This window comes from Diadema antillarum, unplaced genomic scaffold (genome assembly GCF_040938485.1).
Source record: "Diadema antillarum isolate AM-2024a unplaced genomic scaffold, OU_Dant_1.0 seq00000069_RagTag, whole genome shotgun sequence".
In the NCBI taxonomy this organism is placed as follows: Eukaryota; Metazoa; Echinodermata; class Echinoidea; order Diadematoida; family Diadematidae; genus Diadema; species Diadema antillarum.
The window spans coordinates 1514419-1528599 of record NW_027271168.1 but is presented as its reverse complement, the minus strand read 5'-3'; the positions used below and the strand labels follow the sequence as shown (position 1 = coordinate 1528599).

The 14181-nt window shown below is 38.9% G+C and overlaps 1 protein-coding gene across 1 annotated transcript in view; it reads right to left on the bottom strand.

Annotated features, from left to right (window-relative positions):
• Positions 1–14181, bottom strand: part of LOC139725988 (arf-GAP with GTPase, ANK repeat and PH domain-containing protein 1-like) — a 222340-nt gene that overhangs the window by 97737 nt on the left and 110422 nt on the right. The window lies entirely within an intron of this gene.

The window sequence follows — 14181 nt, the reverse complement described above, 5'->3', positions numbered from 1 at the left end:
ATAAGGATTGAGAGAATGTAGCAATATTAGTAGAACACATCATTGAAAGTTTGAGGAAAATCAGACAATCCGTTCAAAAATTATGAATTTTTGAAGTTTTTGTGCAGTACCCGCTGGATGACAAGACTACTGCAGTGTATGAATAACTTAGATGTCACATGCGTACAACAATATAAGGAAAATATAAAGAGAATTTCACAAAATTCCATCTTTTGAAAAAAGTACACATTCCCCTGACTCGTTACCGATAAATGTTATGGGTAATATTATTCCCCCTGCCTTTAGAAAGAGGCAAGTCAATTGCTCTTTTATTATGCGAAAAAAGTGAAAATATGTTGAATTTTCTTTTATATTTTCTTTATACTGTTGTACGCATATGACTCACAAGCTGTAGTAGTCTCCTCATCCAGCGGTTCCAACACAAAAATTTAAAAAATTCATAACTTTTGCATCGATTGTCCTATTTTCCTCAAACTTTCACTGATGTGTTCTACTAATATTGTTGCATTTTCTCAATCCTTATGTTTATGAAGGTGAACTTGTCCTTTAAACATGGATGTCATTTCATTAACTGAGCTGTTGGATGGGCTTGACCTTGAGAAAGATCAAAAGAATAGGTGGCTCCCGGGCAATGCTGATTAATGACATATATTTATTACTTTGGTCAAATTGAAACAAGGTCACTGTGGTTAGAGAACTGACACACAGGTTATGATCATAAAATGAGAATAAATTTCACAAATGTGTCAGTATTGTATAAGATGGGCAATTCTATTCCAGCAGACCTGTGCTATTACTGTAAAACATGATATTTTAGCAGTATGAAATTTTCATGAATTGGAGCCCACAGCCTTTTTCACAGCATGAAATTTTCGCAAAGTGCCTCTGGCATTCAATGCATATAGTGCAGACAAGAGCTTTCACGTGCATTTTAATTTTGCGAATCTCGACTCTCGTGAAATTCGAGAAATTAAAATGCATGTGAACATTCCTTGTTGTACAGTAATTGTTTTCGAATGTAAAGAAAGTGTGTAGCGACTGAAGATCCATAAATTAGTACAGTCTCCCTTCCCTCCCCACACTACCGAGTCTTTAAGTTGTTCCCATCCATGAAAAGCAAGGTGACAAGACATGGTTTGTGTGCATTTTCCGCTTCGATTCTTACCAACATTGATGATGTCACTCAGACACCTGTTCTTGCGCCAGCTGAGGCTGCGCTTCTTCCGACGAAAGCTCAGCGACCTCCTGGCCGCCACCTTCTCCCCGTTCTTCCCACCACCACCGCCGACAACTCCCAACCCTCCTCCCTCTTCCACCACGGAGGCCGGACTGGTGTCCCCTAGCACCATGCTGGAAATTGATGACCGCATCATCTCCGCATCATCAGGTATTCATCAAGAGCGAAAAGATCCTATCACGGATGGACGGAATTCAACTCGGGGAAAACGCTTGGACATAAACACACAAACAGTTTTCTGGTAGACCCGTGTCAGATCAAGATGGTAGTAGTCAATGAATTATTATAGAAATATCACACAGAAAATAATCCTCTTGGGATTTCTTATTCCAATAATCCTAAATGTGGACGATTTCAAGATAAGGGCCTCAGCGCAATATCAGCTGCAATGTGAGATCCATGAACAGGTACGTAGTGTTGACTTGCACTGAAGTATGCCTTTGAATCAGCATCCTTACTGCAAAGGGGATCCACTGCACTGAATGAAAACAAGTCCTTGTCACAAATGCACATGAGGAAACTGTCATCCACAGTGTAAATCACACTCTTCCCATTCCTGGCGAGATTACTCAGGCCCGAGGTGCTTCGGGGCAGAAAGGGCATTAAACACACTCCGCGCACATGCTTAAAGGCGCACAGTGAGTCACTGCTGGGATTATATTAATCCACATATTCAGCATCAAAACCCCGGCACGGCAGTTATGCTATGCATCCTTTCCATATTCACAAACTGGCATTGGAGCTGTGAATGAGGAGGAACTTGGCAGGAATTTGGGTTTTTCTTGAGATTCTCACTGCGGGTACGACTTGACACGGTGGCTTCCCTCCGCAGCAGGGTGCTGGAGTGAATGACAGACCGGTGGGTGAAGACCAATGAATGTTTGATTCACCGGGAGAGAGGGAGAGCCGAGCACACTGGGGCACACTGCCACCACCGTGGGTCATGAATACCCAACGCTCTGGCTGAGTCATACACAACCGGACCTTATCAATGCAGAACCCATGGTGTGTGTTCACGTGTGTCCTCTAACCGTAGGTCTTGTGTGGGCTTTGTGTATACACAAAACAACGCCTGCCTGCCTCACATAAACAGCAGGTCAGTGTAGTATTATTGGCCTGTGTCGTCTGCTACTGCAAGGGAGGGCGAATTGGGCGTGCGCACCCCATCACACTGCAACAACGAGGGCAGGCTTCCAGTGCCGTGGGAATTTATCATCACTGGGGGATTGGCAACTGCCTTGATCAATGCAGAAGCAGTCAACTGGGTCATATCAGCTGGCGGCAGCGTCGCCCATGAGCTGTCCCTGATTGGCACGCGTGTGCTGCAGCGCTAAATCCACATCCGAGGCTCTGGATGATGATTCCTATGTGTCATGTGACTTAGCACGTAACATTTCAATCTCATGAGAGCTTTCCGAATTCAGCCAATACATCACTCCTAGAGAAAACCCAACCGGCACCTTAACAAATCATACTTAGCAGTATTTCCACCTACACAGTAATACACGTCACATGAACACATATTAACAGTGTGGAACATATTCTGCTGTTGAATGAGGACATAGACCTGTGTATGGCACATAACATTTGATGCACATTATCCAATCAATGAGTGATAGGCATGCTACCTTAACTATGAAGTGCCAGTTACTATGTAGAAGTAAGGCACAGTATTTGTCAACGCTAATGACTTTGGTGAATTGTACAAATTTAATTCATGCAATATTATTAACTTAGAAATGTATACTTCGGATGGTGATTTTTATGCTATCATGAAGAAATCATTCTATATGGCAAACTCTTTAAGACATTTAGATTTGTTACAATCCAAGATAATCAAAATAACAGTTAAAAATGTTAGCTCTGGCCCAAATTCACGAAGGTGGTACAAATGAAACCATGGTTTAAACAATGGACAAAAACCATGGAGCGCCAAGTGTCGCATGGAATATTTCGTTACGAAATCAGTCATTTCGTTGATGAAATGATTATTTTGTAACGAAATGATAACATTTTGTAAGTAAATGAACATTTCATCCACGAAATGATAATTTCGTCAACGAAACGGTCATTTTGTCAACGAAATGACCAATTTCGTAACAAAATATTCAGTGCGTAACTTGGCGCTCCATGGTTTTTGTCCATGGTGTCATTTGTACCACCTTCGTGAATTTGGGCCTTTATATATCACTGATAAAAGTGCAAGAAACCACATTATTCCATTACAATATAACATGAATATTTAACTTTGAGTTCCATAGATCCATCCATTATGCACAAGATACAGACAGCAGGAATATTATTCATTTCTTATGTATTATGAATATATACACTGTAAACATACAATTTGTGACACCTGGAGCCCTACAATATCATACAGCAACTCCTGGATTATCAGTGTGCTTGAACATGACTAGTTGTACAAATTGCATACAACTATGTCATCTATCTTTAATATGTTAATTGTCTTTGAGAGCCATTGGCAGGCACAAACAGACAGACAGACACACAAGCACACACACACACACACACACACACACACACACACACACACACACACACACACACACACACACACACACACACACAAAGGCATTCCCACTACTCCTTCCCCATATTACTCATACACCGACTCCTGTCCATTCTCATCAGGTATCCCAGTTGGTGCTAATGTCATAATTGCCTCGATAATTTGACAATTACAATCGTACTAGCAAACCGGTAGAGGTGCAGTCGTATCCTTAAAATGCAACAAGCAAACACTGCCCAACCAGGTTGACTCTTGACTCTCAGAATATCATGTTACCAATGATACAATCAAAATTTATAGAAATAAGCAGCGTTTGTGTAAATGATGTTATGATTGTGACCTACCTACTGAGAGTATCACAAAGATTAAAACTGTCAGGTGATTCAAATAATGTGTGTATAATATGTGGGAATCACTTCCATGCCACTACAACAGACAAAAAATTACAATAATACAACTACATCAAAGGCCCTGTGTACCATTGGGAACAGTGATTTAAAAAATGTTCGAGTTATCACATTTGATACATAGTGTCGGTCAGTTGTATCATAAAACATCCTACTATATGAAAATTTTGCAATAAAGCCTAAAATATAAAGATATCACTATTTTTCTACCAAACCATAACTGTAGAGGGTTTAGTCTAGAAACAATCTTATTATAACCATTGTTCACATTTTGTATATATCTAACAATACTTAACATTGATAATAGTGATTAACTTCTACTTTTTTTACACTGGTTGTTTCTATCCCTAACTCACATTTTAGAACTATTTTGAAGCACTACACCTGGTTTTTGTTTTATCTGCAAATGGTAAATAATGCCTTTAATCTCCATTCCCACAGCTTGCCTTGCTGACTGCTGTATATTCCTCTCACTGTCAATGACACCTGCCTTGCACAGGATGTCATTGACTTTTCATATACAGCTATGCTATGAAGGGTTGATCATTTCTGAATTGTCTACGTGTATGTTATGAGCAATGAGCTCATTTCATTAATATGACCAGATAAAAAAAACCCAACACATCAACTTGCTCGTGAACATGTCCCTCGGAACTATGAGCATGGCTTAATCACAATTGCCACCATGAATTACACATGAGCACTTCATCAATATTCACGAGTCTCCAAATTGAGTCACGCATGGACCGAGATAATACGCTTGGAATTTGATTGGGAAGTAACCGAATCAAGAACATGAAATCCCCGTCCGAAAAAAAAGCAGTTTGACAAATATGATCTTAATTAGAAGTCAGTGAGGGAAGACAAGACAACAAAACAGATTTAAATCTAATGGATGAAAGTCATCTATTACACGCAAGTCTTAATTTCATCATGTATTCACCTGAAGGGATGGAACTGGATTGTTCAGATAACAACTTATTTTGAGCTCTGAGATATAGCATCCTGAAACAAAAGAGTGTCCTTGGCACGCGTCTGCTAAAGGGAAATGATACAGATCTGATACAGCCAAGGTAGGAAACAATCAAAGCTCTTCAAAATACCCTTAGTGACCTTTTTACTTGTAATGGGATCCAATTTCCTCAACAAAAGCATGTTCAACTTGTCTTTCTGTCTCTTTCTTTTTTTTCCATTCTTTCTTTTTTTCTTTTGTTTTTCTTTCTTTCATCTTTCTTTTTTTCAGATTACAAGAGATAAAAGACTTGACTGAAATCAGAAATTAAGCGGGCTCTGACAGTGACAAGCTGATATTTAAAAAAAAAAGTACTGGCTTACCTCTACAAATATAACCAACTAAGAATTTAGAAAAGATTTTCAAAAACTTGTCAACAGTTGGCCACAAAGTAGCATGAAAAAATGGAAGAACAAAAACTGATGGAATTACATCAATGGGCTTTGGGCATACAAAATCAGAGCGGTTGTTCATTTAGTTGCTGAACGTATAAAATACTTAAAGCGACTGTACAGTACTGGTTGAGGTGGGGATTCATGTTTTGCACATTCCTAAGTGAGATAATGAAAAGCCTCTTATGAAACATGAAAGAGCATGTAATTCTAAGAAGGATTCAATGTTTGTTTGATGAAAATTGGTTTTCAAATGGCTGAGATATCCAAAAAGTGCTAATAATAAAAGGCGACATGCCACAACTTATTAGAATCTCTTTGTTTCACCTTGTTTTTGGATATCTCAGTCATTTCAAAACCGATTTTCATCGAATAAACTTTTGACACCCCTTACAACTGCATGCTCTTTGACATCTCATAGAGTGGTTTCTGAATATCTCGCAAAACGTTAAAAGCTAAATCCTCACCTCGACCAGAACTGTGCACACCCTTTAAAGCATAGATATTTTAATAAAAGAGATATGTGTAATGCACAAGACAGCTTTCACAAATGACGCGAAGATCTGACAGTTGTAAAAGATACATTATAAAAAGACAGCGAGAGTCTTCCCCCCCCCCCCCCAATTCTCCCATCACCAAAGTGGAGTTTACCAATTACTTACAGGAAGCAGATCTGCCAGATATCAAATATATGGTTAATTAACATATATATCTCAGAGTCAAGAGGCTCAGGGAGACGAGTTGTGAGGACTGGTGTGACAGATGAGTGAAGGACAAGGATGACTCATTCTACACACAGCCTCCGAAGCGATCACGTGACCTGGAGAGATAAGGCAACATGTGTGCTTCCCCCGGTTGAGTTTGTCGACGACGAGCAAACGAAGACTGGGATGAGGACAAAAGCAACATTGTGATTTTACCCTTGATGCAATCAGCTGGTATGGTTCTAGTGCTGTGTGCTGTTATAGTAGTGTGTGTGTTTGTGTGTGTGTGATCCTTATTCATATTCTTGTTATTCTTATCATTATGCTTATTTTTAGTCACCATTTTAGCAAAGAAAATGATGCCTATATCACAATTACTATACTACTGCTGATCCTTACCAATATCATCTCAAATTCATGAATTTCTTCCGTCGAGATGTTTTCATTGCAACTGATTGACAAATTGCCCTACATCGACGTAAAATAAGTCAATCAGTTGCAATGAAAACATCTCGACGGAAGAAATTCATGAATTTGAATAACAAAGCAGTACCCGCTGCATGCTATAAGGATTAGAACCAACACTTGCTTTCGGGCGAAAGCTCGGTGGTCTAGTGGAGATGACGCCTGTCCGGTGATCAGGAGGTCGTAGGTTCGAATCCTGCTTGAGTATGTACGCCCATGATTTTTATCATGGCTACTACCAAAACACTGATCAATTCAGTGCTTATTTTACGTCGATGTAGGGCAATTTGTCAATCAGTTGCAATATCATCTCTATAGTGTTTTACTTCTACAATCACTATAAATACTATTTCTTTTTCTGCTTCTATTACAACTACACTACTGCTTTTACTTGATTATTACTTATTATTGTCCTTATCAATATCATATTATAGCCATTTCTGTTGTTACCTATGCCACAATAATTATCAACTTGGCAGAAGCAACATTTCTTTTTGGACATCACTTTAAGACTCACATTGCTTTTCAGCAACATATCTTAACTGCTTATCTACCAGTTTGATACATTAACTTCCTCAAATATGTGGAAAGTCACACTTTTCTATTAGGACCTACTGAAACATCATAAGAAAAGACATACCCTGGTAAGTGGGAACAGCACTGACTGTTCACATCGTATGCTAATATGCACATAATGCCAACACACTCATAATTGTAGAGGGCGCCAGATACTAAAGCCAGAAAATCTTCATTGGGCTGTTAGGGACTTTCCCTACTGTGGTTGCAAGAACCACATACCACTGCACACAAAAGGCCGAGATGAACTTACAGTGTCTGCTGCCATCTATAGGTGGTGTAGGATTATGTCTAAGCCATTTCAATGGCATGTACTAGGTGTTTCAAAAAACATTTCCCACTTTTGATTCTTAATAATTCAAAAAATAAATATCAGATAACACTGTCATTGATATGAGTGATAGCTGAATAATGTACAATTTGGTTGAAGGTGGTTTAAATATGAAAGCATAAACAAGTTTCATGAAATCCATGATTAATTTCACAGTTAGGTTCCAGACTTTGCTCTATTTTCAACCCTGTGTACAAAATTTCACTTTGCACACGGGTCAATGGGTGTGTATGGGAGTGTGTGGTTAACACCTTGACAATGGTCCTGAACAATGGCCAGGATTTGAATGGTTCATTATTTATTCATGAGAAATTCCACTATCACAACTAGTCTTTATTCAGCCTCTGGCAGTATCTGGGTAAAGTCAAACGCCTGTCGATACTGTCGTTGAGTCGCGTCAGTGCTCTCCCTACTTTTGAAAAACAAAATTACAATGAATACCTATTGTTCTATCGTAAACATGGTGACAGGAAGTAAAGAAAAATCAATTAGAGTATATATACACTTGTGTATATGGAGCCTTAAATAAATCTACTCTGAAACAAATCGCCCCAATGATAAATGCTGCTGAACTCTTTACCAAAAATGATCTCTTTTTATCGAAAAAGCGAAAAATTTGTCAGACTATTTAATTAGTAGACAGTTGTATTAAAATGAGGAACTTTAGATCATTTATGCTTATCTATATCCCAAATTTAGTGATATGTGAAGCAAAATTTGAAAATGATTGCCAACTGGAATGAAATGTCGTGTTTGCAAGCACTTTACCGTGCATGAATTCAGACTAGCAGTGCCCAGGGCAATCCACATGAATTACTGATTGAGCATTCATGTGCCAGGGAGCGCCAGACTGACGCCTAGTCAACAGGTGGTTCAGGCATGTCCATTGTTCAGGGCCATTGTCAGCACACACTCACATACACATCATTGGTTCCTGTGCGAAGTTCAATTTTTGTACAGGGGGTTAAAATTTGACCAAAATCTGAAACCTTACTTCAAAATCAATCTTAGATTTAACGTAATTGATTTATGCTTTCACATGCAAATCACCTTCTACCAAATTGTACACTATCCAGCTATTACTCATATCAATGACAGTTTTATCGAATGAATAGTATTTGAAATATTTATGATCAAAAGTGGGAAATGTTTTTTGAAACACCTAGTACTAGTAGCAGGTGATTATGCACTGAATTGATTTGATATCAGTAAATTTCTGTTGTGGAGAAGGTTTCAAAAAATACAACAGTTTCTTTCTCATTCCGTGTGTTTCTCTATGTCTCAATATTTAATTCAGAGCTCTAAAACGTCTTCAAACATACACTGTATAATAATTGTCTTATTTTGGATTTTTTTTTTTAAAGTCCCAAAACAACGGACCGAAAAAGCTACAACCAAGTTGTCTAAAATATTAACTAATAATGATAGAGAAATAAACATGTACAAAAATAATTTTCAACAAAAAACACAGAATAAAAAACACATGTTATCCACAATTAATCAAACATCAGAGACATTATATCCCATGATATATCTTAACACAAGGGGAGTTATGTACCCATCTCCATCAAAATTCCAGTGTGATATTGAGTAAGATGATGGGAAACGATGATATGAGAAGTAGATGAGACATTCGTCCGAAAGGAAATGAACTTCAAAAACATGTATACCTCATTTATAGGATGCCTTCACCAAACCACAAAGTATGTCACGGGTGGAGTTTTCATCACAGGTGTAGAGCACATGTACCTGTATTTCTCGTGCCCAGGGATCAGATCACACATCCCAACCTTGTGGGCTCATAACATGCCAGGTATGCATGCTATGTGAAGTATGCTCCTGGTACATTACTGGGTCAATATCATAATGGTGGTGGCAAAAAGGGTCGACCTAGTCTTAGCACACCAGACCCAGCAAGAATAGTATCAGGACAAATACAAGCTCGTGATAGCGCTACTTCAAAACATTCAATTTTAAATGTAATCATAATGATGAATAGAAATCTTCTAGGCCTACTTGCTTGCCATATCATGCATTACAATACTGCCATATCTCACAATTGAATTCTTCAGTCAAATGAACAAAATATCCTTAGTGTTTGACCTAAATGTCTTCATTTAGTTTCAGCTTTACAGGGAACATAACTCTCTAAAAACTGAAAAAAAAACAATATCCCAGGTCATGCACAGTATGGAACTAAAAAACAACAAAAACAATAACATGTTTTAATTTTGACATTCATGATTACACACACTATATGTACCTTGATCTTCTAGCAAAATGTTTTACAGTTCACCCTTTCTGCACGAAAATGTCACTGATATCCCAAGCATGTGATTAATTTTCTTCAAATTTTGATTCCAAGTCTTTGTTGAATTGGGCATGAATCTACATTACCTCCTACACAAAGCATTTCTATCACACAGCTATGTCCATGTGAGTAGATGTGATAGGGAAATGATTTTTCCACAACATGAATGCCACCGCGGTTTCCTTACCTCCACACTAACCTTCTCGTTATTCTTGCACGCAAACATTTTATGGCATGTTCATTTGCTCTCGTGCAAAAGTTCTCGAACCGCAATAAAAAAGAACATGTTACAGTCTCAATTTCACTTTAAGGAGCAGAGAAGAGCTACTGTATGTTAGTCGGACAGAGAATGTGTGAGCTGTCTGATAACAGGCCCCCTTTTTGTATGGACATGTCTGTCTGGCTAGAAGTAATCTCTATGATAAGGAGTATGTAACAAAGTATTCCTCCATACAGGTTTCTGTCGTTGATTTTGTTTCTTTTCTTCCTCACGCCCCGCCTGTCACTCTGCATTGCATCTGATGCATATATCAAAGACTAGCTTGCGATGATACAATTAACCTGCCCCCCTGGCGCTGATCGAAAAGCAATACGAGAGAGTGAGCAACATGCCTTCGTGGCCGACTCGCCCCGTCCCCCCTCTCCGGCTGCGGCTGACAACATTCACAGCCCTGAGACTAGGAGAGATGGGGCTTACATTATCATAGAGTGCATGCATGCAGGCTTTCTTGTGTGACTACAATATTCATGCCAGTGGTTCGCACATCAACAAAACAGACCAAATCCAAAATATGCTGGCTCAAAGAAAAATTCGAAAGTGACCAATATCATATGGAACGTCATTGCAACACAGTTCTCGTAGCTCTTAGCATCAGGGCCCTCTGGACAAATTTTGAATGGAATATGCATTATCTATACATAAAGAAGTTCGATACTTCTATGTTGAGCATTATATTTCAAGAATTCTTCATGTTTCAAAAACTCTTCTTTAAACAACAACAAAAAAGGGTACATGATATAATTCTTTACAAGGGAAAGGAATGTATCTTCGTGTATGTAGGCCTAAGTAGACTTCGAACTTATCTGCTGTTTTCGAGGAAAAGACAGAAAAAAGAAAAAGAAAAAGCAGGGAGAGATATTTCAGTATGTGCAGCAATGTGATGTAGGCCTACATCATGACTGCACACAAACATTATGATAATGAGCATTTTACACTTGTGCATACACACTGGCTTTAATGTGCTTTAAAAGAAGCCAGCGACCTCCTTCTATTGATACTGCAATATCGTGTGACAAGATCTGTCATCACACATTCTAGATACTGACTGGGAGCACAACGCTGGTAATTATCCAGCAAGCAGAAAAAGAGTGTAGGCCTACCAGTATAACACGGCTGGAAACCATGTTAATGTCATAAACAGGGGCACCTTAGTTTTAGCACCTACATTATAAATGTTTCTACAATGTAGCTGCACCAACATTTCTTGCTTTAAGGAAGAAGTTACATGTAAATTCCACACTATTTTGCATGGTTTTAAACAAATTGATCGTGTTTTTATGCAAAATGGATGACAGAAGGACTATAAAGAAATATTATCAACTAAATGATGAAACACATGCACACATGCACACATAGACACACACACAGGCCTACACCCAAACATGCATACACATGAAGGTGGCTGAGGGCTGTTTAGTGACTAGATTGAAAAAAAAATGTTTTTACACCCGTAGACAAAAAACATTTCTTGTAGCTTCCCTATTTTGATACCTAAAATAAAAGCAAACAAACAGAGATACTTATGCAGACTGCCCTGAATCACAGCAAACAAATAGAAGCTCCCCACACAGACACTCCCAAATTTTGCTCTTCCCTTCAATGTGTGTACTATGGCAAGTTACAGTGTGTTCAGAGGCAAAAGAATTATACTAGAACAGTTAATAGCTATACCAAAACGGTATAGATACATGATGAATTTATACGTCTGAACACTGACTAACGAAGCAACGTCTGATGCAAAAATTTATACTGGAACAGTATAGCTATACTAAATCGGTATAGATACATGATAAATTTATACGTCTGAACGTTGACTGATGAAGCAACGTATGATGAAACGACGTGTAACGAAACAGCAGTCAGAGCATTGTTACGAACTAGAACTCGATAACGAATCAGCATTCCATCGTGTCCAGTATGCGTCTGAACGTATGGCGACCATAGAATGGTATAACTGGGCTGGGCTTTATAATGGGAGCACACATGAAAGGTAACTGTCAATCATAACCATAACAGCATGCGCAGTGAAAAACTGCACATCTATACAATGTTCAGAATGGTCGAAATTAGAGTCTGAACGGTCTGTCGGCTATACGATGATTCTTTATATGTCATTTTTTTATCAAGTTTTGTTAGTTATAAACTGGCTTGCGTCTGAACAGGAGGTTTGTATCCTGATGTGATCCAAAGCATTGTCTGAAGCACCATGCATGAGGGAAAAAACGGAAACAACTTTTGCCAGACCTCTGGCTGAACTATTTCCTGTATGGATGCTGCTAGACAAATAGAGTCAAATCCTGATCATGAATGCTGTTTTGAAAAAAATGACCCCATGCCCACACACCCCCTCCCATCCCTCCTTCCCCCCCCCCCAAAAAAAAAAGGGGGGGGGGGGAAGAACAGACATGGGTAAGGGGAGAAGGAAGTGGTACAATGTAGTCTTGTAATCTTAAACAGAATCACTTTTTAATTTTTTTTTTTATTTATTTTTTGCTCTAGGTATTCATATGACAATTGACAGCTGAAACTGAAAGGGGGGAGGGTAAGAATATAAGATTTGACATACCTAATGAATGAGTCAGCTGTATTCAAACAATTTCACCATTGTCAATATGCTGGGGCAACCATGTTTAGTGTTTGCATTTGTTTCTTTCTTCTTCTTCTTTTTTTTTTTCCAATTTTTTTTCTTCTGTATCTAATTGAAGTGTGGGTGTGTAGCCAAGAGGTACACTGTATTGGTAAAGATGATGACAGGATTAGTCTTTCCAAAGGATCATTTCAGACCCAATTTGTGATGAAATAGCAAGGCGGAAAGTGTATATATATATCTTAGCCACACTTCTCATGGTGTCAATATTTTACTACCTCATGAGATGTAATCAATATTCCATGGAAAACCTGGTGGAAAGAAAACACATGGGAAAATCTGTCAGAACTACAAGTATTACGCAAGTAAGGATCAAATTGCTGTCACACATGTGGTATAGGCCCTATACAAATAACATTTGCCAAGTAGGGCCTAATGTACAAATGAAGTAAGTGTAAATCAGTGTATGAAGGTAATGATTTGAGTTGTATTAAATGGATGTGAGTGCTAACAACAGTTATGTCTGGCTATGAATAAAGTGAAAGAACAAGAATTATGAAACTGCCATTTCTGGTCAATTGAAATGAATAAATGTCATGGCAAAGTGGGAGAAGATTTAAAGATAACAACACACACGTTTGGTCTGGTTCAGTGTGAGAAGCATTTTGACTGGTAGACGTATTCTCTGGTAATCTCTAGGAGTCACTGGTAGCTCATGACTGTACATAAACCTACCCCTCAGCACCAGGCAAAGATTTGAACCCCATGCCTTCAGACGGCTGGTCACCCACTGCCCCGACCACTCTACCACCTCAGCGCCATTCATCATCTGACCATCCCTAAAAGAAGCTGGAGGCTTGGTCCGCTCATCCTCATCGGCTTCCCTCATCCCTCATCCTCCAGCGACAGTTGGCAAATGTCATCCGGTCTGAGACTGGTCAATCACCAGCCCGCAGCATCGTATTTACCTATACTTATCAGATGAATGCCATTAAGGTCATAAATCTCCCCTGCATAAAAACCTTCGGCTTCCTTGGGTAAGACCCTGGCTCAAGAGATAGCGCTGCCATTGTACAAACGGCCTAGCGGAGATCTTTGGAGATCTTTATCACCATAGCCACTGTCTTGTCACGCTCATCAAGGCCTACACACCCTACTTCTAATCACTAGAGCACCCACCAAGCTCTATGCTATTAGCTTGTACTTACTTGATCCTATCAAATATAAAATGGATGTACTTTTTGCTTAATTTTGCCATAATCAACCTTAGCATGGAGGTAAATTCCCCTCCCCCCTCTCTCGTCAAATTATATATCTACCTACCGAACTATCTATCTACCTACCTATCT